Source organism: Centruroides sculpturatus, unplaced genomic scaffold (assembly GCF_000671375.1).
Source record: "Centruroides sculpturatus isolate CEXI.00-Female unplaced genomic scaffold, Cexi_2.0 scaffold12, whole genome shotgun sequence".
Lineage (NCBI taxonomy): Eukaryota > Metazoa > Arthropoda > Arachnida > Scorpiones > Buthidae > Centruroides > Centruroides sculpturatus.
The window spans coordinates 776,898-787,968 of record NW_019384438.1 but is presented as its reverse complement, the minus strand read 5'-3'; positions in this window follow the sequence as shown (position 1 = coordinate 787,968).

Below are 11,071 nucleotides of genomic sequence, written 5' to 3'. Positions count from 1 at the left end.
GATATTAAAGAACATTTTGTTTTGTCTATTTTTATGATAAAAAAAAATATATCGAAATATAAGGAAAAGTTTAAAATTTATCAGTAACTTGAGTACAGTTTGAAATTCGATTATTATTGCAAAGTTTGAAATTTTGAAGAAAATATAGCTTTTATGTAATGAAGAATAACAAACATCTGATATTTCTAAAAAATTTCTTAAGAAAACTTTTTCTTCGTCGTATATGAATCAATACTTTATTTTTTAAGCAGTTAAACTATAATTTAAAAAATATTTTAGAATAAATTTTTATAAAGTGAATATGTACAAGAAACGAAGTATGACATGTACGGAATTCACTCAGCACTTCATGCAAATAAATAAGATTTAAATATTTGTTTAGTCAAGGAGAATTTATTATTTAGAATTCAGCCTAAAGCCCTAGCTTCTCCAGATGGCAAGTTTTAAATTTTATTGTTATTAACAACCTAATTTTAAAGTCAGAATACACAAATATTAAATTAATTATTCAAAATTTCGTGTAGTTTGCATATATAACACATTAATCAATTCTTTTAAATGTATTGATATTTATCCCTTTAAATTAAATTCAAATTAACAGTTTAAAAGATTTTCAAATTGTTTCGGAGAGGTATTTTATGTGAATGAATGGAACATGTTTCTTTTACTATTGTTTCAATAAGGATATATCATTTGATATTGTTTCTACAGGTATAAATTCTTAATTAAATTTTATCTCTTGTAAAATATTTTGCATTTTTAATATATTTCCTGCGTCCTATTCTGCTCCAATACACATTTCTGGATATATTTGGGTCTTCTTTCATTTTCATTAATACAATAAAATTCATTTTGTAGCATTACTTTAGAACTTGCATAAACTGATGATGATAAACTGATAACATTAAATGGGATAAGTAAGGTTATTCTTAATTAAATTTTATCTCTTGTAAAATATTTCGCATTCTTAATATATTTCCTGCGTCCTACTCTGCTCCAATATACATTTCTGGATATATTTGGGTCTTCTTTCATTTTCATTAATAGAATAAATTTCATTTTGTAGCAGAATAAAACGTGGAAAATTTGTAAAATAAAATACATTTCACAAGAAATTGTAAATTTTTATAATAAATAAAGTTTTTATTAAGAAAATGAATGCCTTTAGGAGCAATATAAAATGCAAATTGTCTTAAATTTGATCTTGATAATATTTTTGTTGAATACAATTATCTAAATTTCATTCTAAATTAAGAAAAATTTTCTATTTATTCACAAATAAAAAATTAGAAATTAAACAAAATGTAATGACTAAATTTTATAGGCCTAATATAGAAAATAAGAGAATCAACAAAAATGTTTACTTTTATACATTCATATTTTCTTCTTACTAGCAATTATACAAAAATAGAATCCTCATTATAAAATAAAATAAACAAAAATCATAAAATGTTAGAGTTTCAAATTTATTTACAAATTTTGTTTGCTTTTATTAACAGCATAAAATTCCGATTATTAATAATTTATTTCATCTGGAGAAACGACATTATGAAAATTGTTTCTTGAAAATTAGGTTTCCCTTTTGTCAATATTGTCTTTCTATTAAACAAACAAAAACTGCATTTACCCGTATTTAATAAACAACTATCGTAAGATAAATACTTTCAATTGTCTAAACTTGGTCGGCAACCTACGAATATACGTTAGCTACTTTTCAAAATGATTAACTAACTTACCAAGGATCTACTAAGTAAAAATCGGATTTACAAATCAGCAATGTCAATTATACTTCGACAAGTGGATGGTTCGTGACGCTTAATGCTGAGTTGCTTTTGCTGGAGGGTGCGTGGCACGCAACCGTAATAGAATCGGTTTTATAGGCGCTACTTCTGATAAAACATTAATTTTAATCAAAACCACCGCATGCCGTGCACCCTCCTGCTACGGCACACTTTTATTAAACCATAGAGATGTTCACCAGTGGCCGAGTGGATAAAACCACTGAATACCGGTAGTTGGTTGTTGGTTCGCGCCTGGCTAACAGGCTGGCCACATTGAGTTTTCCGAGTTTTCTTCATGTTAGTAACACCTAAATAGGGGCCAGTTTCTCATAGAGTCTTCCCGGGAGATCGGCAGATCGCCCACTTGTCGCGTTGCCGTAAACAAATAAAACCAAATCAATGCTGCCACTGATTTCAAACATTATGTAAATGCGATGGTGTATGGTAGTTCCGGCGAAGGTCTCAACAGAGAATATAAACTCCGGCTTCAATATTGTGGCTGTGAGAAAGGGGTTCGTCTGCGAATTTAGTTTTAGCAAAATAGAATTTTTCATGTAGAAACATATTATACTGTACTAACAAGGAGATATCCAAGCCTTGACATCCTGAATTTTGCCGAAATTTTAATACATTTTACTACATCTTCCCACTAATGCACGGTAGCATTAGTGGGATTATTATTAAAATTATTAAAATTTCAGCAAGATCCAGAATATCAGCTTGGATGTTTCCTTATAAACAGATAAATGAGTCCAAATGTTTATTTGTCATTCTGTTCCTGTTTGCATTTTTAAATGTTGTTGCCGGGAAAGTTAAGCAGCTCGTTGCTGGATTTTTTTGAAGTTGGTTTGAAAGGTCATTTGGGTTTTGAGAGCATTTTTATGTTTCTCACCTTCTTTATACGGGTGGAAATTTTATTATTTTTCAATATGTTCATTCAAACAAGAAAAATGTTTAGATTATCTTGGCTCGGATTATATTCCCACAGTTGTAATTTTGCAGTAGACGACTCTATCTCTGAAATCACGAACAAAATATTTTTGTCCATATCCTGAAGCTGCATTTTTAGCTTTGAAATTTTTATTGACTTAAACTAACAATCCTAGACAACAGAGAACTTCTAAAATGAAGTAGTCTCAATACGTTCTCTGAGAAGTGAGATCGTAGCTGACAGATGCTCAGAAGCGACGGAGAATCCTTTCTTGACTAAGCGTACGTAGAAGCAGTACTCCATACTCCTGGTTTATCTCTTCAACACATTTTCAATAAGCGTTTTGAAATTTTTACTATAACCTTCACGACATTGTTGATACTTAAAAATTTACCACGAGAAGCTTGTTGATGACTAATATAATAATAGAGAGAAAATCTGGAAACGTGATTTTTGAGGTAGAGTGCAATAAATTCTTAATGAATCTTCGTGAAAGCAGGAATTCCATCACTTGTGATGCCAACTAGATTTGGATTGGGAGGATGTTTTCGGAAATAAAATATTTTTTCACAGAAAAGAATATATCTTCACTTCGTGTACGCCTTGTAAAGGAGCAATTTTAGGAGCTCTCATTAAGAAATCATTAAAAACTATTCTCACCGCTGGAGTCTAAGTGTGGTGTGTCACGTATATCCGTTGATTCATCAAACTGCATTGAAAAAAAGCACAATATCCAGCTGAGAAATTATATCTAACACTTTTTCAACTCGTCTAATAGCCGTTCGTGTCGAAATTTATGACAAACATTATCTCAGATTTATTTTTTAAATTATAAACTTTTTGCAGCTTTTATAAAACTTTATTTAATATACTACCCATCCTTAAAAGGCTTTTCTTTTTTTTTGCAGTAATATTTTATATAAAACAAGAGTAGAAGCCTATTGTTTTTATTTTTGTCAGTGTTCTTTGTAAACATAGATTGTTGGCTAATTAGTTGATTTTTAATTTGATTAAGTTTTCCCTTTCTTATGTTACTATTCGGAAGAAACTCAGCATTTACTTTCGAATGAGTTGCATTAAAATGTCTTTCCATATTACTTTTCTTTGCAACAGCGATGCTGGCATGCAAAACAAACATGCATCTTTGCCTGTAGCTTCAGTAAAGTAATCATGTTCTCACTAAGAATGAAAGTAATGTTTTTATAGTCCAACCAATCACAAAATCTAGACTAAAACTAACACAAAATTTATAAATCTTGTCTAGGTTGTCGCATAAACGACTATCGGTAGTTAATTAAAGCGTCAAATTTAAAATTAATGTGGATCGAATAATACAAGCTGCGCTCCTGTTACAAAATAAACACAAATTTTACAAATATGACTGGTGGCCGAGCCACCGAAAATCAAACCATGATCAATCGGTGGATCGTGATCGACAGGTTGTCAATAGTTAGTTTAAATAAAAGAAATATTGATATTTATTTTTTATATAACCTCATTCAACATTTTCACCATTATATAAATATAGAATTTTAAATGTCAAGTGACTTGTTTTATTCTTTAAAGATCAATTTAAATAAAATTCCGATTATTAATAATTTATTTCATCTGGAGAAACGACATTATGAAAATTGTTTCTTGAAAATTAGGTTTCCCTTTTGTCAATATTGTCTTTCTATTAAACAAACAAAAACTGCATTTACCCGTATTTAATAAACAACTATCGTAAGATAAATACTTTCAATTGTCTAAACTTGGTCGGCAACCTACGAATATACGTTAGCTACTTTTCAAAATGATTAACTAACTTACCAAGGATCTACTAAGTAAAAATCGGATTTACAAATCAGCAATGTCAATTATACTTCGACAAGTGGATGGTTCGTGACGCGTAATGCTGAGTTGCTTTTGCTGGAGGGTGCGTGGCACGCAACCGTAATAGAATCGGTTTTATAGGCGCTACTTCTGATAAAACATTAATTTTAATCAAAACCACCGCATGCCGTGCACCCTCCTGCTACGGCACACTTTTATTAAACCATAGAGATGTTCACCAGTGGCCGAGTGGATAAAACCACTGAATACCGGTAGTTGGTTGTTGGTTCGCGCCTGGCTAACAGGCTGGCCACATTGAGTTTTCCGAGTTTTCTTCATGTTAGTAACACCTAAATAGGGGCCAGTTTCTCATAGAGCCTTCCCGGGAGATCGGCAGATCGCCCACTTGTCGCGTTGCCGTAAACAAATAAAACCAAATCAATGCTGCCACTGATTTCAAACATTATGTAAATGCGATGGTGTATGGTAGTTCCGGCGAAGGTCTCAACAGAGAATATAAACTCCGGCTTCAATATTGTGGCTGTGAGAAAGGGGTTCGTCTGCGAATTTAGTTTTAGCAAAATAGAATTTTTCATGTAGAAACATATTATACTGTACTAACAAGGAGATATCCAAGCCTTGACATCCTGAATTTTGCCGAAATTTTAATACATTTTACTACATCTTCCCACTAATGCACGGTAGCATTAGTGGGATTATTATTAAAATTATTAAAATTTCAGCAAGATCCAGAATATCAGCTTGGATGTTTCCTTATAAACAGATAAATGAGTCCAAATGTTTATTTGTCATTCTGTTCCTGTTTGCATTTTTAAATGTTGTTGCCGGGAAAGTTAAGCAGCTCGTTGCTGGATTTTTTTGAAGTTGGTTTGAAAGGTCATTTGGGTTTTGAGAGCATTTTTATGTTTCTCACCTTCTTTATACGGGTGGAAATTTTATTATTTTTCAATATGTTCATTCAAACAAGAAAAATGTTTAGATTATCTTGGCTCGGATTATATTCCCACAGTTGTAATTTTGCAGTAGACGACTCTATCTCTGAAATCACGAACAAAATATTTTTGTCCATATCCTGAAGCTGCATTTTTAGCTTTGAAATTTTTATTGACTTAAACTAACAATCCTAGACAACAGAGAACTTCTAAAATGAAGTAGTCTCAATACGTTCTCTGAGAAGTGAGATCGTAGCTGACAGATNCATTTTTCAGTCAGAGTAGAATTTATGATATTGCCAACACCTCCTAAGTTACAATTTTTTCTACCCTAAACTATCGGTTCGTATCAAAAATAACGTATAGTTACGCTACGATAAACAACAAAAGAGTAAATTAAATCTAACGTCATTTTCACGTGTTTGCTCAAGATAATCATTGTTTACAGATAATTTTCATTTAATTAATAATCTTTAATATCTAAAATGTTAAAACTTTAGATTATAAACAACACAAAGCCAATCGTGCAAGAATATATATATATATATATGTATATATTTTTTTCAGGATTTTGAGCTACAAAATTTAATGACTTAGTTGGGATTAAATGCTTCATTTATTCATCTAATTGAATTTTAGGCTTTAGGTTTTTCTTTGATTAATCTTTTCTTCTTCTTCGTTATGCTCTTCTACAATTACAAAAGGGATACATTCGGATAGAAATATAATACAAATTTATTAGACCAGAGCCATCTGAAGATAAATTTTCTTAGAAATTTGAAAGTGCGAGTCTTCTCTGAGACCGAAAGCTGATATTTCAGCCAGGTGAAAATTGCAAAATCTCTTGAATGGCTGATGAAATATTCAANATAATTTCAGTGTTTGAATAATTCCAAGTATTTAACATAATTCATAGTACTGAAACTAATTTTCATTTTGAAATTTTATAATTTATGAGTGTTTAAAACTTAGCTTATTTCATATTTAACATCTCACCCTAAAAATGAAGGAATCGTAAAACTTTCCTCCCATAGTACTGAAACTAATTTTCATTTTGAAATTTTATAAATTATGAGTGATTGAAACTTAGCTTATTTCATATTTAACATCTCATCCTAAAAATGAAGGAATCGTAAAACTTTTCTCCAATAAATTTGAAAGCATTAAAAATTTTTAAATACATTCTTAGATAATGATATTTGGAAAAAAGAGTTCCACGTAACCATATATTTTGNACTTAATATATCATGCTCGTGTATAAAAACTATCTCCTGAAAGATGGATCATAGAATTTATAGAGGTTGAATTTGAGGTTATTCTGTGTAAGCAAGATAAAATTTAAACATTTTTCAGTCAGAGTAGAATTTATGATATTGCCAACACCTCCTAAGTTACAATTTTTTCTACCCTAAACTATCGGTTCGTATCAAAAATAACGTATAGTTACGCTACGATAAACAACAAAAGAGTAAATTAAATCTAACGTCATTTTCACGTGTTTGCTCAAGATAATCATTGTTTACAGATAATTTTCATTTAATTAATAATCTTTAATATCTAAAATGTTAAAACTTTAGATTATAAACAACACAAAGCCAATGATACAAGAATATATATATTTTTTTCAGGATTTTGAGCTACAAAATTTAATGACTTTGTTGGGATTAAGCGCTTCATTTATTCATCTAATTGAATGTTAAGCTTTAGGTTTTTCTTTGATTAATCTTTATTTCTTCTTTTTTATGCTCTTCTACAATTACAAAAGGAATACATTCGGATAGAAATATAATACAAATTGCCATTCGAAAATAAATTTTCTTAGAAATTTGAAAGTGCGAGTCCCCTCTGAGGCCTAAAGCTGATATTTCAGCCGGGTAAAAATTGCAAAATCTCTTGAATGGTTGATGAAATTTTATTCAATTTAGGTCGTTCTTCTTCATTCAAAATTTTCAGTGAACATGGCTTATTATTCGCTATATTAAAAAAATTTCTTAACTAAAGATTATATGTGTTTGATATATATAACTTAAAATGTAAGAATTTTGTTGAACTCTTAAATCTTAATTAACATACTCATCATGTAAAAGAGTGTAATTACACTTGATTGTTGGATTGTCTTATAAGCCGAATAATACAGTAATAATCATAATGTCCTAAGCTGTTGCTTGTTTACCTTATGTATAAATCCAGCTCTTAATTAAAATTTATAACTTTTCCAAATATTCTATATTTAGAAAAGATTTTTATTATTATTTATCAGGGGAATAAGTGAGAAATTTTAAGGAAAAACTATTTCAAATTCTATAAAATTGATATTTTAAACATTATTGTTTATTTTCGTTAATAATTTCTAAAATATCTTAATTAATATTCTAAGTTACATAAGTTAAAAGCTTTCCAGAACCCCATTAGATAATTATAGCAGATTTAGTCAAAAACAAGGACTGGAAGAGAATCAGATATTATATTATTATACATTCAATTATTTAATAATAATTATATACCTTGTAAGCATATATATATTGAATTACATACTATTTGCTAATTTTACATTATGCAAGATATATAAATAAATTTTGATTATGAGAATAGATATTAAATTCAGTAATTATTGCTATATTAAGCAAAATAAAGTAATGATAACGTTAATAATTATTAGGCTACTTCAAATGTGTTTATCAAAAATAAAAGTAGACATGTGATAATGTACTTAAGTTAACTAAAACATCTGCATTTATTCTAAAATTTAGCAATTTAGTATCATTATTAAATAAGTAATTAATATTTAAACTATTGTTTATTTAGGCAGCCGATACAAGAGAGTATTTATTAAATTATTATTAAATTCTGATTTCTGTGATAACAAGAGCATAATTTGATAATAGTATAATTCATATAAATAATTTCAGTGTTTGAATAATTCCAAGTATTTAACATAATTCATAGTACTGAAACTAATTTTCATTTTGAAATTTTATAATTTATGAGTGTTTAAAACTTAGCTTATTTCATATTTAACATCTCACCCTAAAAATGAAGGAATCGTAAAACTTTCCTCCAATAAATTTGAAAGCATTAAAAATTTTTAAATACAGTACATTGTCAGATAATGATATTTGGAAAAAAGAGTTCCACGTAACCATATATTTTGAATTATTCGTTAATGTTTTTTATTTTGTCCCCAAATGCTGTACATAAAAATTTTATCATCTAGCGAACATATTACAGTAAAATCTGCGTGAAGCGGAACACCCTTGGGGGAAACCCGAAAAAGCCAGAAAATTTCAGTTATTTTGACATAACCATCAAATTTTTATCCAAAGTATCCCGTATAAGACAGAATCTACGAGAAGCGAACGAAAGCTGTGTTAACCAGAGTTAACTATTTATTATATACAGTTGTCCCTTGATAATCCGACAGGTATGGTACCAAAGGTGTGTCAGATTACCAAAAGTGTCCGGATTACCGAAAATAATTACATATTTCGCATTGTTTTGCTAGCAGTAGCCTACAATATTCTCTACTCCAACTGTTCGAACAGAACTGCTCACATAAAACACACGAAATGTGTGTCATCGAGTAAGAATTGGATGGGGAGATTCACATCGCGACATGCTTCTGTGCAAGCAGACACGTAACGGGGACGGGTACCTTGACGGGAGGTGCGTCGGACTACTGAGCATGTCGGATTAAAAAACGTCGGACTATACAGGGACAACTGTACTTAACTCTGGTAACTCTGTCTTTGAAGTAATGTTGATAAACAGTAGATAAACCTGCCTGACCATGTTTAAAGTAAACAAAATAAATCATTGTCGAGTATTTATTTTACAAAATAATTCTTTCAAATAACAATTTGGAGTGCTTATCATATTTTATTTATTTTAAAAATTATTAACTTTTAATTACTCAAAACAAAATAGTAATGTTTTGTTTCAATTTATATATGGCGTATTACAATAAACATATATATTTTAAATAATAATTTGACTTAAAAATGAACACCAAATTTATACGTAATTATACTAATAAAATTATGATTATATTTGGATATTCAGTCACTTTTTCTTTTCCTAAATTAAATTTTATTTAAAATTTTAAGTATTTTAATTTACTGTAAAAACTATGTAAAAGAAAATTGTTGATTTTATAAAGTAATAATTTTATTCATTATTATTTAATATTAAATATACTCTATCATAAAAAAAATAGTATGCTTGCAAATAAACTTCAATTTGGATTATTCATTTATGAAATTTAATTTTTTTATTTCTTCAGAACAATTTCGTTTATGTTATTTATACTAAAAACTTCTTGATGTTTGTCTTCTTTCGTTGTTTGTATGTTATTAAAAATTTTATACAATAATGAATTCTGACCCTAATGAAATATTTAAGAAAAAAATTCTTAGGTGTACTGTACATAACACTGGCATAACGTGTTTCATATTCTCATATATAATACGACTAATTGGGCTGCAATTCGAAAAAATTGTAGACCTACAAATTCTCATTGTAGTCCGTCCGTCTTTCCTTAATCTCGAGAAAGGAATTAGATAGATGAAAGTCAAAACCAGATATAGAAATCTTACGAGTAGCAAGCTTCGATATATCAACTTTCGATATAAACCGGAATTCAAAAATTTTTCCCCGAAAGTAGTTAATAGATGATCGGCATGACTCNATTTGGATATTCATTCACGTTACATAATAATGAATTCTGACCCTAATGAAATATTTAAGAAAATATTCTTAGGAGTGCTGTACACAACACTGGCATAACGTGTTTCATATTCATATATAATACGACTAATTGGGCTGCAATTCGAAAAAATTGTAGCCCGTCCGTCTCTCCTCAATCTCGAGAAAGGAATTATATAGATGAAAGTCAAAACCAGATATAGAAATCTTCGGAAAAGCGGGCTTCGATATATCAACTTTCGATATAAACCGAAAGTCATGTTATTTCAATTGAAAAATTTTCCCCCTGAAAGTAGTTAATAGATGATCGGCATGACTCTATTGCTAACAGGAAAGTATGATCTACAGGGACAAGACACTACTTACTGACTACTAATTTGAGATGAACAGCATATATTTTAAATTAAATAAATTAAAAAATATGACGAAAAATTGCAGCTCGGCATCATTGTGATAATGTCACAATAAGTAATCGCTCGTTTTCTTTACGAGAATATTTCCTAAATTTTCCAGTAAATATTTTTTTCACAGAATAAAGCAAAATTTATATTTGCTAAGAACACATTACATTCATATAAAATATTTTAATGTATTTAAATCTTTCACGTTCTCGATTTAGTCGCTTCAACAGAATCGTACATGAGAATCTCTATACATTTAAAATATTTTACGAAGAATCAACACATTCAGCAATGGAAAATTTTTAAAACAAACCTGTCTGGTAAATTGAATGATATGTTTGGTAGAAAATTTTCAGAACTTTATTATCTCTATACATTTTTTCTAATCTCATTTTTACATAATTCTGTAATTTGATTAAATAATATTTTGTTATTAACCAATAAGTAATACAGTAGAACCTCGATTATCCGGACTAATTGGGGATGAAG